Source organism: Lissotriton helveticus, chromosome 7, assembly GCF_964261635.1.
Source record: "Lissotriton helveticus chromosome 7, aLisHel1.1, whole genome shotgun sequence".
NCBI classification, from domain to species: Eukaryota; Metazoa; Chordata; class Amphibia; order Caudata; family Salamandridae; genus Lissotriton; species Lissotriton helveticus.
In genome coordinates this window covers 1,935,471,789-1,935,490,899 of record NC_136068.1, presented here as the reverse complement: position 1 = coordinate 1,935,490,899, position 19,111 = coordinate 1,935,471,789, and the positions used below count along the sequence as shown (strand labels likewise).

Below are 19,111 nucleotides of genomic sequence, written 5' to 3'. Positions count from 1 at the left end.
GGGACACACTGGCTAGTGTAACCAGGCGCTTTATAAGCTCATGATTATTATTATTATTATGATCTCGCTGAAACAATATGCCTCCTGTGCAGATACCTTCCTGCCATCTCTTGCACTTCCGTGATGAACTCCTAATATAGACCTTGAATTTGCTCTCTAGACTGGACTCATTGCTTTGTGCACTATCTTGTTAGAATGCTCACAATATTCATTGCTCCTTGGGGCATGTCTTTATTATAAAATGCTTCATAATTGTATAATATTTTAGACCTTCTTAATCTCTGAATAGGTAAAAGTGCTACTAATTCACAAACATTCAACCTGTTGCTGTAAGGAAGGGTCACCACTCCAAGGCTCTGGAATGAGAATGTAGAGGTGCTGCTATGGCTGAGAGCAGGAGACTTGTACCACTAAATAATACACTGCTGTATGCATACATGTCCATGCCAATAGACCCGATTCAGGCTGTCTCCCTCTTGAAATTGCCTCTGCTTAAAAAGGCGTTTTTAAAAAGAAATTTAAATTTTACTAATTGCTTGGGGGTCCCCGGCTTCCAGAAGTGATTCAGTGGAGGTCCTCAGGAGTCAAAAGTTTGGGAACCACTGGTGTAGTGAGTACAACGGCATAGAGTGGAATGGCATAGAGCGGAGTATAGTGAAGTGGCATAGAGCGGAATAGCTTACAGTGTAGTACGGTACAGTGTGGTGGCATACAAGGAATGGTGTACAGCCTAGTGGTATACAGTGAAGTGGGGTTGAGTGCAGTGGCATACAGTGTAGTAGTAGCGTACAGGGGAGTGGCGTACAATGGAATAGCATAGAATGGAGTGGTTTAGCGTGGAGTTATATAAAATGGATTGCTGTAGTGTGTAGTAACTTTCAGTGTAGTGGAATGCAGTGGAATAGTGTACAATGGAGTATTGTGGAGTGGAGTGGTATATAGTGGAATATCATTCAGCGTTTCTAGCGTACAGTGGAGTAGTATACTCTGGAATCGCATATAGTCGAGTAGCAGACAGCGGAATGGCATGTAGTGGAGTAGACCGGAGGAGCGTACAGTAGAATGGGGTAGAGCGGAATACCATACAGTAGAGTGGTGTATTGTGGTGTTGCACACACTGAAATAGGCTAGAGAGGTGTGGTGTACAGTGGAGTCGTGTAGAGAGTAATAGTGTAGAGTGGACTACAGTGGAGTGTTGTGGAGTGAAATAGCATAGAGTGGAGTACCATACAGTACCACACAGTGGATTTGTATACAGTGCCATAGCGTACAGTGTAGAGTGGACTAGAGTACAGTGGAATAGTGTACAGTGGAGTGCCGTAGACTGGAGTGTCATATAATGCAGTGTGGTACAGTGGTGTGGTGTACAGTGGAGTTACATACAGTGTAATAGGGTTAGAGTGGAGTGGCGTAGCGTTCAGTGTCGTACAGTGGAACAGCGTGGAGTGTAATAGCGTACACAGAAGTGGCATACAGTGCAGTGGCGTGGACTGGGGTGGCGTAGAGTGGAGTGGAGTAGAGCGAATAGTATACAGTGGAGTGGTGTATAATGCAATAGTGTATAATGGAGTGGCATACACTAGAGTGGTGTAGAGTGGAGTATGGTACAGTGGCGTATCATGCAGTAGAATAGCATACAGTGTTGTGGTATACAGTGGTGTGGAGTAGAGAGGAATAGCGTACAAAGCAGTAGCTTACAGTGGAGTGGTGTATAGTGGAGACACGAAGCCTGTGTCGGTGGAAAGTGGAGAGTGGTAGAGTGGAATACTGTATAGTAGAGTAGTGTAGAGTTGAGTTGCATACAGTCTATTAGCGTAGACTGGAGTGTGGAGCGTGTACTGGTGTACAGTGGCATACTGTAGAGTAGAGTAGAGTGGAATAGCATCAAATGTATTAGCATAGAGTGAAGTGGGGCACAGTGGAGTGGCGTAGACTGGAGTGGCACACAGTGGATTACCATACAATTGAGTGACATACAGTCGAAAGACATCCAATGGGATAGCATATAATCTAGCGACATAGAGGAGTGGCGTACAGTGGAGAGGCATACAGTGGATGATCGTACAGAGTGTAGCAGATTAAAGTGGAGTATAGGTGACCCTGTAAAAAAGACATACACTAAACAAAAGAACACTCAACATAAAGCACACACTCTAGCGCAGCCGCGTTCCGGGGAGCAAGCTGATTCCTGTTGCTGTGAGTATTCACTGCTAAAAGGAAGGCAACGTTTTGGAAGGTTCTAAACTTTAAGTACCAATAATGGCTGTACTGTACATTACTTACAGGATTTGGGCTAGAGCATCAACCACCGGTGTTCAGAGGCTCATGAGGCATTGTCCTGAAAATTCTTAAGTATGCCTTCATCATTTACATTACTAACCATTGTCTCTCCACATTTAGAGCTAAGTCCTAGAGGCACATAGGGTCTATAACCTCTAGAGTGTGTGCTTTATGTTGAGTGTTCGTTTGTTTAGTGTATGTCTTTTTTACAGGGTCACCTATACAAGTAGAATGACAGGAACTGTCAATTGACCCCCACTGTATATTTATATACAATTATTTTTTACAGGTCACTGTACCACGTATAACTATAAGGAGTGGAGTACTACATTGCAGTCCTTCTTCTCTTTGTTTTTTCCTTTTTCCTATACAGGTTTTTTGCATATTGGCAGACAACTTTATTGAGATCTGTAGGCACATTATAGTTCTACTTCTCCACTCTATGTAAATACACTATTTTTTACCTAGAAAAACGTGAGTAAGGTGGGGTGTGGTGCACCCCGTCCTGAAGAAGGAGTTGATCTCCGAAACATGTCGACACACCCAAGAGGTGATGTGTTTAATATCACTTAAAAACACCTCGTCCTGCACCCTTTTTAATAGTACCAGCTCGGGGGCTCATTAAAATTATTTTTGACATACCCTATGAGCCAGGCATCTTTTTAAACTTTCACTCACTTGTGTCACTCCACCACATACTCACTAACCCTCACACGCACCACGCATAGTCTTCTTTATCAGTGCTCCCACGTAGTCGTCGGTCGTAGCACGCCGCATCCCGTAGAGGGGTGCGAAGACCCCAATGATGAAGCATGACACCAAGGGTCCTTTTGGTGTGTGAGGGGTATTTTAAAAACACTTTGTGCTCCTCACCACAGTAGGGAGCACTACTGATCTGGTGGATTCTTGTTGTTTATTTACATTGCCCGGGAGAAGGAATCCACCATCCAAACTTCTCTCTCTCCCTCCTTTTGTTAATTATAATACATGTAAATAATACCACTGATGTCATTAATAATGAGATCATTTACTCATTCTCACACTGTGCTCCAGGCTTTCAAAAGGCAGGGGTCATAAAAAGCAGAACTGAAGGGGTTCATTTTGTCATCAAAATTATGGTTGATGTTCTAGAAGGCTAAAACATGGTCATAAATACCTTCCTCGTCCATTTCAATAAAACTTCTGACACCTAGACACAAGCAGCAGCCGGCCAGTTCACTCCCTCATGATCAGCTGCAGATTTACCACTGTGTTCTATTGAGCAACTAGAGTGTTAACATTCTGTAAAAACACACACAAAAGGACAGTGGACCAAGAAAAGGAACCAGTCAGGCACCAATCCAATACAATCACCAATTAAACGTTTTCAAATGCAAAAGTCAGTTCTTATGTGCAGAATCTCCAAAAGTGCCCCCTGTCCAAGAGCACTACCCTGTCCCTAGGGGCAACCAAAGTAAAAACAAAATTAGAGATGCACCACTTTGTAGCAATATTCAAAATAGTCCTTTGAAAAATAATTCTCTAAGGATCCATAAAGTCATTGTACACTGATCAAGTTTTTTTTTTCCTTTATTTAGTTCTTTCTTTAAAAGACAGACAGCCAACGCGTTTCGTCCTAAAAAAAAGGGCTTCTTCAGGGCAATGTAGGAATTATGTAGAAGATTTTGGCCTAATAACCCGGGCAAAATGTTATATTGCGACTGGGGTGGAATTCTGACCCTTGCGTTCCGCTCATCCGTCTGAGCCGGTGCGTAGTCCAATCAAAGAGACAAGTGCTAAAAGGATAGATATATTCTTCTATTTTCTTGAGATCACTAAGTTTTGTAGCCAGGAGTGTGGCTTGTGTGGTATGATAGCCACAGCAATTCAGTACCGCAATGCAATTCTTATCCCCTCAGCCATATTGGAAGTGTGGCCAATGGCTTTGTTATAGTGTGGCTGTAGCCAATGCCTTTGTTATCGGTCCCTGCTGGGCGGCAGGGGAACGCCATTTGCTATGTGGCGTCGTACTATCCGTCAGAAGAAAACAACTCGCGTTGAGCACTGGAAGTCCGTCAGTGGAGTTCAGGCTGAAGATGCCTGTGCTTATTTAACGAGCCCACAGAGTTGGCGTTCAATTAATTCAGACCGCGAAAGTCAGTCCATGAGAGGAGGGGCGGGCAGAAGCTCCATCAGAAGATTGAGCTTGCCACTAGAAGTGGGCGCAACTCGAGTAAATCAGTGTAGAGTAATGATATGGAATTACTGTAGAATTCAGCGAGATTACGATTGAATTAAGCGGTGTTGGAAATGGGATCCCTGGCTGGCCAGGGCTTTCGCCAAAGTCAGTCAGAGACCACCACTCCCAAGTCAGGGCAAGGGAGTTACACGCCAAGATAACCCCTGCTCACCCTCTAGGTAACGTGGCGCGAGCAGCAAGGCTAAACTTGGAGGCGATGTAAGTTAAGTATTTGCGCACGCACCCCAGCAACAACACCCAAAGGCCCACCACTAAGGAAACTCCACACAAGGTTATATAAAAATAGCCTTTGTATTATAATAAACATACATTAGATAAGACACACGTATTGTTACACTGTGCCAACAGGCACGGGCGGAATTTACAAGGGATATTGAACAGGACAGGGCCACCTGGACCACTGTCAGGGGTATGCACTTTTAGAAGTAACACTTTTAGAAATAGTACTTTAGAAGGTAAAATCACTGTAGCACATAATATAAAAATAGAGCACGCAACCAGTAATCACTGGTAACCAGGACCTCACTAGCACCACCTGCGCTAGGAGGACAACAACCACCTAAGTATTACAATACCTGTAGGGGTGTAAGAACATAACACATGATGCAATGCATAACATTCAGTCAGAGGTGTAAGGGAGGAAAACACATGATGCATCAACAATACATTCAGAGGTGCAGAAAATGAACAATTGCCAAACTCACAAAAGTCACCACCTGTGACTGTCCCAGGCCTCATTAGGGCTAGGACGCCCTGTGTCCCAAAGTCAGGGGGCCTAAACGTGGCAGTTGCCCACAAAGTGCTGGGCAACAGGTGCAGGAAAGTTAGGGCAACGTTGGAGCCTCGTGGGCTCAAGAACCACCTGTGAGCCTCCCAGGCTCTACTCTCCAGAACAACTGTGCCCCTGAGCCTCTCTAGGCTCGCAAAACAATTATGCTGGCACTATAGAGCTTCAGCGCTCTAAAACAATGAAAATGCCCCAGAGCCTCTCAGGGCTCTACATTAATGAACTGGCACTCGAGCCTCTCTCAGGGCTCTCTAACAAATGTGGGCGATGAGCTTCTCGAGCCTCCTCTGGGCTCGCAAAACTACTGGGGGCGTGGAGCCTCTCGGGGCTCAAAAACGGGAATGCACTGAGCCTCTCATGCTCGTAGATACAAATCGCCCTCAGGAGCCTCGGGGCTCCAAACAAGAATGCGGCTTTCTGGGCCGGTGGGGCCCCTCACGGGGGACCCTCGAACACGTGGGGCCTTCGTTTGGAGTCCCCCCCTCTGGGGGACTCGAGAAGCCGGGAATGCCCCCTTGAAGCCCTCGTGGCTTCACTCTAGAAATGAGCGCGAGGTCACGCTACCGGGAAGGGGGGGCGGACACCGACAATGTGTCCCGGCGCCCCTCCCTGTCCTCTTCGTCACTCACCGGCTGTCTGGGGCTGCGGCCGCTCCTCTTCTCTCGTCCCAGGGCTCTCCCTTCGATCGGGAGCCTCGGGCAGGACACGCCGGCTGCTTCTCTTCTTGCTGCTCGGCTGCGGGGGCGGGACTTCCAGGTCACCCTCCCTCGGGCCGCGCAGCGATTGGCCGGGCACACGAGCACTTCCGGGTCGCCGCAGGCAGCGCGGCGGCTCGCTTCAGACAGGCAGGCGGGGTCCCATTATCCGAGGAGTGGGCTCCCTCGTGATAAATTAAAATCCCAAGACGGGGCAATGCCGGGTGGGCACCGACCTCCAAAAGGGCAATAATCCGAGGTGGGCACTCGGACATCAAACGGTGGACACCACCAAATCAGCAGCTGCCAGGTGGGCACCGGCTGGGCTCTCAAAGCGCTAACAGCGCTAACAACGAAGGCAAGGCGCTCCCAAGCGCCACAGGACAAGATACAGCGCTCTCAGCGCTAGGAGCCAAATAAAGCGCTCTCAAGCGCTAGCCAAGGGATTCCAGCGCTCCCCGGCGCTGAAGGGCAGAGAGCAGCGCTCTCAGTGCTGTAGGCACAGCACAAGCTCCAGCAGGGGCTGGAGGCAGACAGGGGGCAAGGCTGGGCCAGAGCCAGCACACTGGGTCTCCAGGCAGGGAGACAGTCCAAGTGGCGGTCCTCCTGGCCCCAGCAGCAGCAACAGCCCCCTCTGGCAGGATCAGAAGAGAGAACACCTCTGTGGGGACACAGCCACATTTTTATACACCACATTCCTTTGTCTCAGGGTGCAGGGTGGGGGCAGAACCAGTCGCAGCTGGTCTTGGAGCACCCTTGATGGCCCAACCACCCCTTTCATTCACTGGGGAGGCTAGGGTCGTTAGACACACCACAGGGGGGCGGAGCCAGCATTGTGTGGGGAAAAACCCAGCCCATCCAGGACACAGGTACACTCCTCCCACACATCACTCATGCTAATCTCACACTCACCACCGGGCAGACCCATCCAGACTTCCTGGAGCCTGGCATGGCAGCCAGCTCCAGCCAATCACGCTCCAGCACCCTCACTGCACACACACATCAATGTCCAGAAGTAGCACTTCCCTTCTAGACACATACAAGCCGCACATACCATCGTGCAGCATTCATTCTCCCGAGTTCACACATACTAAACTCGAGCCTGCACTCCCCACACATCAGGAACTAACATGGACACACACATTCCCCATGCATTCCTATGGGAGGGCAGGCCAGCCATGCTACACGCACGCACTTCACTCTGGGACACAGGGAAAAAGTGCGCAGAGACCCAAAAATCACTAACACAGGGTCACAAATAAAAGCAAAAAAGTTTAGGGGTGAACCTGCCCTAAGGGCCAAGTCCAACAAGCGGGCAGAGTAATTTTGCGTTTAGTGCCATTTCCAAACACAAAAATTCTGTTTTGCGTCCAAAATGGACGTGAGGATGCATTTTGTGCTAATAAATTGCGTTCTGTGCAACAGAGCACAAATACCAAGTCTGAGCATCACTTGCGCTCTCTAAATGCGCTCTCCCAGTAGAATTTTTTCCCCAACATTACTCTTAATTACCCGAGCAGAAGTAATTGTGTAATTATCAGTAATTTTGTGCCAAAGAGCAATGCAGAATTACCCAAAATACTCTGGAGTAATAGAAATGCTGCCCAGGTATCCTGTTAACATTTAATTTTTCTACATATTTATTGTATTTTATTCACGGATTTTTTTCTCCTTTCCCCGTGCCCCTTCCTTCCCTTTCTATATTTTTCTCCCCTTTTCTCTCTACAACAAAGTATAACATGCTCTTATTCTTTCCCGATTACAATCATTTGCTATTTATACCATATTTATGGTTGGATAATGTCTTCATATTTGGATATTTTTAATAGTTTATTTCGCATTTTCTATCTACATTTATTATTCAGAATTTTTTTAATACTTTTTCAACAAAACATATTTATTGTAAAAATAAAATCCACTTTACAGAGATTTTAGTGAGGTACAGCACCCCCGTTGACACCTGGGCTCCATTGATTGACACGATAGCCATTAGTTAAACAAGACTTAAACATGTGAACTACAGAACACATATTTTTGTTTTTTTTGGAGAGTTATATATAGCGCGAACTAGACCCGAACAGAATCAGGTATCAGAGCGCTTTACATATTTTCCAGTTACGTTACATGAGGACACACTTTCATTTTAGGCACGGGGAGATTAAGTGACTTGCCCACAATCACAGGAGGTTTTTGGCGTCGTTACCGAGACTCGAACCCAGATCCCCAGGTCCGAGGTCGAGTGCCTTAGCCGTTAGGCCAACTCCTCTCCCCAACATACACATGAATGTGTATCTGCTGCAGACTCTTAACCCACTGAGCTATCTCTAGCTGAGGCGTTCACCTCCATCTTGAATGGAAGACAAACCAGGACAAGAGTTTCAGGGCACATCAGCACATGTGTTGAAGGACTGTGAAGGTTCTGGAGAGAGGGGCGAATCAGCACCTTGGTTGGAGGGCTCATCAGCACCTTGGGGGGAGGGCTCATCAGCACCTTGGGGGGAGGGCTCACCAGCACCTCGTGGGAGGGCTCATCAGCACCTTGGTGGGAGGGCTCACCAGCACCTCGGGGGAGGGCTCATCAGCACCTTGGGGGGAGGGCTCATCAGCACCTTGGGGGGAGGGCTCACCAGCACCTCGGGGGAGGGCTCATCAGCACCTTGGTGGGAGGGCTCACCAGCACCTCGGGGGAGGGCTCATCAGCACCTTGGGGGGAGGGCTCATCAGCACCTTGGGGGGAGGGCTCATCAGCACCTTGGGGGGAGGGCTCATCTGCACCTTGAGGGGAGGGCTCATCAGCACCTTGGGGGGGAGGGCTCATCAGCACCTTGGGGGGAGGGCTCACCAGCACCTCGGGGGAGGGCTCATCAGCACCTTGGTGGGAGGGCTCATCAGCACCTTGGGGGGAGGGCTCATCAGCACCTTGGGGGGAGGGCTCATCTGCTCCTTGAGGGGAGGGCTCATCAGCACCTTGGGGGGGAGGGCTCATCAGCACCTTGGGGGGAGGGCTCATCAGCACCTTGGGGGGAGGGCTCATCAGCACCTTGGGGGGAGGGCTCATCTGCTCCTTGAGGGGAGGGCTCATCAGCACCTTGGGGGGGAGGGCTCATCAGCACCTTGGGGGGAGGGCTCATCAGCACCTTGGGGGGAGGGCTCATCTGCACCTTGAGGGGAGGGCTCATCAGCACCTTGGGGGGAGGGCTCATCAGCACCTTGGGGGAGGTCTCATCAGCACCTTGGGGGAGGGCTCATCAGCACCTTGGGGGAGGGCTCATCAGCACCTTTTGGGAGGGCTCATCAGCACCTTGGGGGGCTCCTCAGCACCTTGGAGGGAGGGCTCATCAGCACCTTGGTTTGAGGGCTCATCAGCACCTTGGTGGGAGGTCTCATCAGCACCTCGGGGGAGGGCTCATCAGCACCTTGGAGGGAGGGCTCATCAGCACCTTGGAGGGAGGGCTCACCAGCACCTTGGAGGGAGGGCTCATCAGCACCTTGGTGGGAGGTCTCATCAGCACCTCGGGGGAGGGCTCATCAGCACCTTGGGGGTGGTCTCATCAGCACCTTCGGGGAGGGCTCATCAGCACCTTTTGGGAGGGCTCATCAGCACCTTGGGGGGGCTCCTCAGCACCTTGGAGGGAGGGCTCATCAGCACCTTGGTGGGAGGGCTCATCAGCACCTTGGGAGCAGAGCTCATCAGCACCGTGGTGGGAGGGCTCATCAGCACCTTGGGGGGGGGGGCTCATGAGCACCTTGGGGGGAGGACTCACCAGCACCTTGAGGTGAGGGCTCATCAGCACCTTGGGGGAGGGTTCATCAGCACCTTGGGGGAGGGCTCATCAGCACCTTGGGGGGAGGGCTCATCAGCACCTTGGTGGGACGGCTCATCAGCACCTTGGGAGGAGGGCTCATCAGCACCGTGGTGGGAGGGCTCATCAGCACCTTGGGGAGGGCTCATCAGCACCTTGGGGGGGGGGCTCATGAGCACCTTGGGGGGAGGACTCACCAGCACCTTGAGGGGAGGGCTCATCAGCACCTCGAGGGGAGGGCTCATCAGCACCTCGTGGGGAGGGCTCATCAGCACCTCGAGGGGAGGGCTCATCAGCACCTTGGGGGGAGGGCTCATCAACACCTTGAGGGGAGGGCTCATCAGCACCTTGGAGGAGGGGGGCTCATCAGCACCTTGTGGGGAGGGCTCATCAGCACCTTGGGGGAGGGGGGCTCATCAGCACCTTGGGGGGAGGGCTCATCAGCACCTTGGGGGAGGGCTCATCAGCACCTTGAGATTAAGCATGGGCGGATCTAGCGGATCTCGCGTACGCGAATTTGCGGATTTACGGATTCGCAATCCGCAAAAATACGCGAACTCTCGCGGATTTGCGGATTTTCCCGTTTTTTGTGTTGGCGAGCGTTCGCGAGGATTTGTGGACAATTTCACAATTGCGAACTTACTTTTCGGCTCGCAACGGCCGCGACTATGTTGTTTCTACGTCTGGTTTATCATCACAGGTTCACAGCACCCTCTGTTTCACCACTGCCACCCTCTGGGACACCCATGCCACCCTCTGGTACATCCTCACTGCCACCCATTAGGTTTGTTTATCACTGTAGATTATGGGGGTTGAAAAAAGCAAGCACACCTGCCCTTCTTCAACTGCCATCAATTAATTTGTGGGTCATTAATGTGTCAGTAATTTTGAAACTTCCAGTCTGGCTGGCACCTGCTTCCTTCCTTATCTGTAATTTGCTTTCTGTTGCAGTGCAATTTTTTTTCACAGGACCTTTATGGTCTACTTGTAGCTATTCTATGAGCCTGCTGTTTGGGTCATAGCAGGGTCATAGAATAGTTGCAAATAGGCAACTGAACTCTGGAGGGGCCCCTCAGGAAGCACTAGAGTGAATGTTACTAATGTTAAGTTTGAACTTTTGCACCTGCTCATTGCTTTCAGTTTAGCAAAAATGATTTTTTCTGCAATTTCGCGCGATTTTTGGGGCGCGAATCCGTGCGAGATCGATTTCGGAAGCCGCGAATGCTTGCGAATACACTAATTTTTTTTTTGCGGCGTGTATGTTCGCGTGATTTTGTGCGTGTTCGCAAGGCGCTTGTAGCTATACGTTTGCCAAGTTACCCTAGCGGTCGTACACGGGCGCGGCCATCTTGTTTGCGTGACGTAATTCCGTTTCCGGCCGCTATGTGTAATCTCGCAAAGTGTGCTGCTCGCTATTACAATTTCGCGCGTGCTCACGAGGAAAATCTCGCGCGAACTTACCCACGCGGTCGTGAACGGGCGCGGCCATCTTGTTTCTCATTCATTGCTATGGTTCTGGGCATGCTTTCTGTATCCTCTCTGAATCTCTGCCATCCTTTGCTTGTTTGAAGTTTATTTGATCTATTTTACTTATTATCTATCCCTCTATTTTTCTAGCTCTATATTTTTGTGTTTTCTGCTACTTTTAGTTACTTTTAAACTACTTTTTTAACTCTTTTCTTTTCTTCTTCACTATTCTATTTCTTCTTTATCATTTAACTTTATTTCTGCCCAGACCATGGTAAAGGGAGCCGGGAAGCACCCTGAGAAGGGGAAGGGTCCCGCACCCCGTGCCCGGCTCCCGTGCGGGCGTTTGAGGGGGGAGCAAGTGGTGCCACGGGAGATCTTTAGCGCGGAGGAGGTGGGCGCACTAATCTTCTACGTCCAGCGCCGCCTCCCCAAGACCATCCTGGGAGGCGGCAAGATCGCAACCAGCTATGGCATGCGGGAGCGCCGGAAGCGGTGGGAGAAGGTGTGCCGGGCCATGTTTAAGCTCTATGGGGTCCGGCGCACCTATAACCAGGCCACCCACCGCTGGACAGATGTCATGGACCGGGAACGGGACTTGCTGGACGCGCTCGGCGTAGAGGTCCCCGGGCTTTGTGAGTAGTAGTAGCCATTCATCACTACTCTGTTTTATCCGGCTCTGTTATTTGCAAATCTTTGTTCTTTACCAAGAGCAATAATGCGCCGATTACATTGTAGGTAAATTATATTTCAAAATCTTCTATGCATTTCAGGTGCACTGCTCTCCTTCTCAGTAGCCTTGCTTGCTACTATGCTTATTTGTTTTGTAAATTGTGTTCATTTCATTGGCCTGAGAAATTATGTATGAGTGTAGTGTAAAGATAAGAACTGCGTAATGCTAGACACTAAGGGTCATATTTTCAATTACCGGCGCATCCCTGCAAAGTAGCAGGGATGCGGCAGTAATTGTGTGCCATGCCACCACCACCCATTGGCCCAAAACGTCACAGAAGCCTTACGCATCTGTGCCGTAAAGGCAGCGCATTGCTGGAGTTGCGTGCCAACGATGGCGCAGCTCCAGCAATGCTCTGGGGTACCCTATCTCCCCAATGCTGCATCAAGCCGTACGTCGGCTTCAAGCGCGCAGGGTTTGAGTCATGCATCATTGTCCTAAAAGTGACTGATTGACATCTTGTAGATTTCCCTCAGACACTTTTAGGATTCGTTCCTGCGCAGGAACGCCCTCCCTTGCGCCGGAACGCCCCCTGATGGCGCAGGGCTTTACAACGTGATGCATCTCCCATATGTGTTTTTTTTTAATATATACGCCGCACCAACACCATGGCGAGTCTTTTGTTCTGCCGCTGCGTCACAAAAGTCACGCAACAATGGAGGAAAATGAGCCGCAAGGGACTTCTAAATCAGCCCCAACAGACTGAAGTCCAGTCCTTCCTTTAGACACATGGCTATAAGAAGAAATAGTGGTGGTGGTGGGTGGATTGATAGTTTGAGTATTCACTGATCTGCAAGCAGGATGGACTTTGTCTGTCACTTCGCGTGCTGCGGACTGCTGCCTGCCAGGCCTAGGCAAACCTTTTTAGTAGTCTGTTTATTGAGTTAGGATATATGACGTTAAAACGCATACTTTTACAACGCATACCGTTACAACGGGACTTTTACAACGCAAATACTATTACAACGCATGTATTTACAACGCTTTTTTTTACAACGCAGGTACCTTTACAACGCATACCATTACAACGTAAGTATTGGTAAGTATATATATATTTTTTAATTGTATATTATTTAAAATTAATATAATTTAATGTAATTGTATTTAATTTAATTTAATTTCATTTCATTTAATTTCATTTAATTAATTTAATTTAAATTTAATTTTATTTTATTTTTACCCTGTACCCCTGTACCCCAAAAACCCAAAACTGACCCTGAACCCAAAAAATACCCCTTTACCCAAAAACTGAAAACTGACCCTAAACCCTAAAAATACCCCTTTACCCAAAAACTGAAAACTGACCCTGAACCCTAAAAATACCCCTTTACCCAAAAACTGAAAACTGACCCTGAACCCTAAAAATACCCCTTTACCCAAAAACCCAAAACTGACCCTGAACCCTAAAAATACCCCTTTACCCAAAAACTGAAAACTGACCCTAAACCCTAAAAATACCCCTTTACCCAAAAACTGAAAACTGACCCTGAACCCTAAAAATACCCCTTTACCCAAAAACTGAAAACTGACCCTGAACCCTAAAAATACCCCTTTACCCAAAAACCCAAAACTGACCCTGAACCCTAAAAATACCCCTTTACCCAAAAACTGAAAACTGACCCTGAACCCTAAAAATACCCCTTTACCCAAAAACTGAAAACTGACCCTGAACCCTAAAAATACCCCTTTACCCAAAAACTTAAAACTGACCCTGAACCCTAAAAATACCCCTTTACCCAAAAACTGAAAACTGACCCTGAACCCTAAAAATACCCCTTTACCCAAAAACTGAAAACTGACCCTGAACGCTAAAAATACCCCTTTACCCAAAAACCCAAAACTGACCCTGAACCCTAAAAATACCCCTTTAAAAAAAACCTAACATATAACATTTTAAATATAATAATATACTTACCAATACTTACGTTGTAATGGTATGCGTTGTAAAAGTACCTGCGTTGTAAAAACATGCGTTGTATATAAATGCGTTGTAATGGTATTTGCGTTGTAAAAGTTCCGTTGTAATGGTAGTGCGTTGTAAAAAATGCGTTGTAATGGGTGTATACCATTGAGTTACATAGGAACTTTCTAAGTCAACGGTCCGCAAATCAGGCAATACGAATAACGTAGTATACCACATGAGATGGATCCAGTGGAATAGTTGTCTATCTATTTGCTATTTCTCCAAAATATTTTGTTATTGTTCTTTTGAAATGTTTGATTTGGTTGACAAATCTCATCCATGTTTTCTGGTCTTTATTTCTTTCATGTTGTACATCAGCTCCCCCCAAGGGCAAGAGGACACAGGAGGAGGAGGAGGGTGCTGTTCAGGAGGATGCAGGCCAGGATTGGGCAAGCGAGGGCTCCTTTGCTGGCCCCAGTAAGTTTTAATTTTAATAAAGAGTACCTATTTTTTCCTAGCGTTCCTCATTCGATTTTTTCTAAATCGTCTTTGATCTTCTTGTAGACTGGATCTAAATTCTTATCCTGCCTCGAATATGACTCCCTGTGGTATTACTAGATTATTCTTATTAGTCTGTCTGTGTAGCTAACTAAGATTGGACATTTGGCAATTCCATTGGACTCCCATTCTAGTCAGCAATAGCTCTATGCACTGAGTGCAGTCCTCTGGGATTGTCCATAATGTCTTTTCAAGTCTTCTAAATGTTTATGCTTTGACAATTGCCAACAATAAAAAGGTGAATGACCACCAAGAAATAATAAGATACTACTTTACTTTTGGTTTGGATAGGAGGACAATCCATTCTACTACTGTTGCAGGGACAAATCTGCACAAACCGAACTATGAACACTAAATAGTGCATTGTTTATCAATTATAATAGGCGCAGGTAGACTTTCTTTCCACATACCTCAGTGATATCAGACTTTGAAGAACCCCCAATCTCCTTACTGACTAGATAGTGTGGCAGAGTCATTTAGCTCCCGAAGTCACCGATGATTGATCCCCAATGATCATTAGATTATCCTACGCAGGACAAGAGTACGGAGTCACAGTCAAGAAGTGTCAGAGGCACTCATGCTTGCAAAAATTCCAAAACCTTTAGCTCATCCACTCTAGTCTGGAGGACAAAAAACCACAGAGTCTATTTAAGTTTAAAAGCTTTATTACAACTAAACACATTTATTAAAATCAACTTTGTCATAAAAGTAAACGTTTAACTGAAAATGGAAAAGTGCTTAGTGCTAACGATTAATTGGACACATTTCTTGTGGTCGAGCTGAGCTCTCACCTGGTTTGAACTTGAGCTTGACCCTGATCGTGTTCTTAGAAGTCAAGCTTCTGTTAGGAGAAAAAGTGTTGTGTGTTAAAAATAAAAAGCAAGCATTCAACAGTTGTGCCAAAAAGTGCAGCAAGACAACAGCCTTCCCTGGAAAAAGGGACATTTTTACTGTAGAGTATACAGTTATAAATTATTACATTGTATTTCTTTTTTTTTTTATTTCTTTATTCCTCCTAGACCAAATATTATATAGTAGTGAGTGGTGTATTTCTAACATTCTTAAATGTACTTTGTAGGTGGAACATCTGGTGGCGGGGCCAGCGCGGAGGTGGTGGTGTTGGGCGAGGAGGACTCTGGGGAGGATGCGGTGCTAGTGCTGGCGGACGTCCTGTGAGGGTTCGCACGGTGGTGGCGGGAACAGGTAAGCTATATATTCCTTACTTATTGAGATTGAAGACTGCATAGTGTGCTTTCTGCACGGGTGTATTACAAATCAACCAGGTAGTAGCCTCCTCGAAATGTACTTCGACTTAACTGTGAAGTTTTTGGTGAGAAGAATCCTAATAAGATCTTAGATGAACGTGATGGATGGGATGAACGAAAAGCGAAAGAATGGTTAAGTAAGTGGGACGCGAAATTTTATGATGGCTGGCAAAGAAGAATGATATGTGTTTGCTTGGCCCCCGAGGTGGCTGGGAAGGAAAGAATATGCTATGGTGCATGGCTGGGTCAATGATGAAGCAAGGATGGGTGGAAGGACAGCAGCCTGGGTGGGTGAAACAGAAACTGTATGTGTGCGTATACTTTGAATGAATGGATGCCTGGAGCATGGTATTATCTGACTCTTAGATAGCACATGTGTATCTAGAGAGAGTAGATGGTCGCTGGATGAACTAAGCGTTACCTTGAAGAGCATGTAACACCGCACCCGCACGTCCGTTCCAGTGTAGGGAAGGCAAGGAAAAGAAATTGTAAATTTGTCCAATACTACCATGAATAGTAGCAGTACTTTGTATTGCAACTGCAAGCACAGCATATATCCGGTTATTACGGTGGACACTCCGTACCTCTCTTAATAACTTTAGTTTAGTTGTAGTACGTCATTCATGTGTGGGTGTATCACTGTTCACTCAATATTAAGCAAAGCACCTAAAGTCATCCCATATGTCATCAAATACGTCCCATGTGAAGTGATAGATAATCAAATTATTTAGCTTCTTCATTTTCCTTTTCTAGTACTCATTTGCACTGTAGGGTGAAAGGTAAATTAATTAAGCAGTAGCCCTTGTAACAGAGTATTCTCAGTGCCACCCGTAATAGAAAAGTAATAGCTTCACCACCTGCATGTACTGGACCGGTACAGTAACGCAAGTCTGTCTCACTCATCATGGTGTGCAACTGTTTTTCTCGGGTGCAAGTTCACTGTGCTGCCATTCTGCCGGCTTGCATAAGATAACGTACCAATTTTCCTAAACAAGAGAGAAGAAGAAGAATAAGACTGGTGTACTGTCATAGTCGACTGTAATGGAAGTCCATAGTGGTCATAGAATTTGTTCATTAAACTACCACTAATGTTAGAGCAAGGATGCAGAAGTGGGAGGTTAGATAGATACTGTCCTCAATAGTTATGTACTGTGCTTTCAATTTGCTACTTGTACTGTGACCCAACTTTCGGCTCAATCACTTTGTGTTATTAATGCTAAGGAGCATTGGTTACAGACTATGTCTTTCTTTCTTCATATAGTTGCTCCTTCCAAATCGACATCACGGAGGGAGCAGGCTCGAATGGCCCGGCAACGGAGGCTGGATGCCACTGTCGCCGAATATCGGCGGCTGGTGGCCCTGGAGGAGGAGGAGGACACGCAGTCGACCGGTGCAACCACAACATCCTCGACTGGGACAGCTGCATCCTCCTCCGTGACCCCACGGGCCGCCAGCATGCGCAGTGCTCCAGCGGTACGGAGCCGGGCTAACAAAGCCAACCGCCACCGCCAAGCAGCAAAAAGACCAGGTGCCCCCCACAGGAGCTGCAAGGCACGCCAACGCCGCCTAGGAGTCCGAATGTCCTACCTGGAGCAGGAGGTCCATAACTATTAGAACTTGGTGGAGGGCCTCCGCTTCGAGCTTGCCACCCTCCGCAAGGAGTATGATGCCCATGCCGCAAAATGCACCAGCACCCTCCAGTAGTGGAGTGTCCCTTGCCCTTTTTTTAGAGACTTTTGGGGGGTGGGATTTGGGAGTTGGGTTCTTTTTGGGACTTTTCAAAGACAATCGTTGGGGTTAGGGAGGGTCTTGAGGGAGATTATTTTGTTAGGGCTACATAAATATACTTTTTTAAACTTTATCTGACCATACCTGTTTTTTACTGCTTTTCAGTCTGGTGGGTGGGGGACGGGGGTGTAACAGTAAGTTTGTTTTCCTGAAGAGTCGTAGGACTTTAGTAGTACTACCGTCAATCTCTCGTCTAGTCCTAATACTCCATTATACTACCTCCCACCAAACGCTTATCTTACCTGTAATTTGTGTTAGAAATGAAATTAGGGCTAGGCCCAGGGCTGGCTCCACGTGAAATGGGGATTAACGTTGGCAATCCTGGGCGGGTGAAATTTCCTCATTGCGGTGGTACTAGTGGTGTGACACAGTGGCAGTTGGATGCCTATGGAAAAAAAGAAAACGAAACCTGGTTTGTCCTTACTGTAGCATTACAACGGTTACGGTACGATCGAGAATATAGCAGGTGACAGAAGTACACTAGAACAGTGCCACAATGTAGCCTAACAAATGGTAAAGTATTTGCTTGCAAGTGTAACTAGTACTTGCGTTGAATTTATTTGACATTGGCTCCTACTACTAGAAGAAATAGTACTGAAGCTGAGTAAGTCTAGAAGATATCCTCGTATTCCTTCACCAGCCTGTTGCTATGACCTTATCCTCCCCAGCAAGTGTGTGGAATTATTGATGTCATTTTAGTCAGACATCAAGCAAAACAGCACAGCCCGGGGGAAGAGGGTTAGGGTTTGGAAAATGGATGGGAATGGGGGTTTCTTTTTGGGTAGGTTTTGTTGAGAGAAGAAAAAAAAAAGCACAGCCTGGACAAACAATAATTGAAGATAAAGAAATCTTTGGGTACAAACTAAAGCTAACCACATGCAGTCACACTCATAGAAGAAAACAATGGATACTGTATCTGTATTCTGTATGTTGTTGGAGTTGTCCTGTTGAATTTGGTAAGTAAGTTGCATGCAGCAAACAATTCCTCTTATTAGCGGCACTCCTCCATTCCAGCTGACGCTTCGTCAAGTCAAGTCAAGTCAAAAAGTTTTTATTTGCTTTGGTACTCAGCTGAGGACCACAAATTTAAAAACAGTTTACAAAAACAAGCAAAAAGAAGCATACTCATTAATATAACACTAAAAAAGATTTTAAAAATTTACAGAAATTATAACAAACCCATTCGTCAGTCGGCTGTTTACATAATAATAATAGGTTGTTGACTGAAGTAATGTTGCGTTTCTGATATATCGGTTCAAGATATCTTATCCGCGCTTTAACTACACTTGCGTGAGGACAGACAAATAAAATATGCACAATATCTTGATCACCACCTAAACAGAGGTTACAAGTAAGGGAGTCTCCTGATGACCATTTAGATGTGTAAGCGGAAATAGGTAAAATGCCTAAGCGCAACATAGTTATAGATCTTCTTGCTCCGTGTGTAAGGCAAAGCCCCAAATATGGCCGTAATTGCTTATATTCCAGCGACTCTATGTAGGTTTTATATGTAGGTAACTTACTACAATGCATAAAGTCGAGATCGTAACTTAATCTTGGAGTAAAGCATTTCAGAAAAAGTTTTAACTGGGA

General features: G+C 46.9%; 1 protein-coding gene across 1 annotated transcript in view; it reads left to right on the top strand.

Annotated features, from left to right (window-relative positions):
- The window catches only part of LOC144769994 (E3 ubiquitin-protein ligase TRIM39-like), a 91,752-nt gene that overhangs the window by 14,855 nt on the left and 57,786 nt on the right, over nucleotides 1-19,111 (top strand). The window lies entirely within an intron of this gene.